Source organism: Tupaia chinensis, unplaced genomic scaffold (assembly GCF_000334495.1).
Source record: "Tupaia chinensis unplaced genomic scaffold, TupChi_1.0 Scaffold000294_1, whole genome shotgun sequence".
NCBI lineage: Eukaryota > Metazoa > Chordata > Mammalia > Scandentia > Tupaiidae > Tupaia > Tupaia belangeri.
The window spans coordinates 1,174,331-1,175,621 of NW_006159779.1; positions in this window are offsets into that span (position 1 = coordinate 1,174,331).

Sequence of the window (1,291 nt, forward strand, 5' to 3'; positions counted from 1 at the left end):
GCCGTAGCCGTAGCCGTAGCCGTCCTGCACCTGCCCTCACCTAGCCTGACTACGTGCTCCTGCCCAGCTTGGGCCCCGCTCTGAACGAGCCCCAGGCTCCCTCGACTCCAGGTGTGCTGCCAGACCCGCTGAAAGTGAACGCAGTTCTCACAGGTGTCGGGGAGGGAGACCCTAACTGCGCCATCGAGGCTGCGGTGGCAGCCATTCGTGCCCTAGTCCGAATGTTTCCCGTCACAGCGAGGTGTGAGAGGGACTTCCGAGCCCTTCTCCTGTACGCATGGGAAAGCGGAGGCCTGGACTGAGAAAGAAACACAGAAGAGCGAACACTCCATCCCGGGTTAGTGGCTCCAGCCTCCTGGCCACGGCCTCCTGGCCACGGCCCCCGAGGCTCCATGTTCTGGGCCCAGAGTCGAGCCCCAGCCATGAGCCAGCCCTCCCACCCTCTTCTCCAGACGCGTCGACCAACATCCTTCTCCTTTGCTCTGGGACTCCATGCTGGCTCAGTCCTCTGCACCCTTGATAGGTAACCATGGCAACCATAATAACAAAGCGATCCCTCTCCAGAACCACCTCGCGCCACGCAGTGAGCTAAGCATGAATTAGCCAATCCCATCAACCCTGTTTAGTCGTTGGCTCCAAAAATACTGCTTAAGTCCCTACTCCATGCCATGCGCTGTTCTAAGCATGGAACATTCTGGGCCTCCATGGTGCCCATTACTGTTCCAGTTGCACAGGGTGGAAACTGAGGCTCAGGGAGTCAACACAATCTGCCCAGCCTCACACAGCCACAAAGTGGGCCTCAAACCCCTTCATGTCACAGCCTTCCTGAGGGCCCCTCCAGAACCCTGCTCCCTCCCTCCCACCCCGTGGGTCATCCCAGGAGCCCAGCACCCTTGGCACTCTGATCTCCCCAAGGAGCCTCTTCCCGCTGTCCCCTCCACCCACCAGCCAGCCTGACTGCTGCCTCCCCAGGAGCCTGAGGCCGCTGCCAAGCTGTCAGCTCCTGTCATCACCCCGAGGCAGCCAGAGGGAGCACCAGCAGCACTGTCAGACACGCCCACCTCCTGCCCAGGCCCCAGGCCCCTAGCCATGGACAGGGTGGGGCAGGACCCAGCCCTCCCATTACAAGTCAGGAGACAGGACAGGGGCCTGTAGCTTGGCCAGGCCTCCTCTGGAACTGGCTAGGCAGTCAAATCGGCCCATCGGGATGATGAGGAGGAACCTGCAGACGCCAGTTCCCACTGAAAGCTCCCCAGGCCCCGGCACCAGCCCCTGAGAACACGATGCCCGG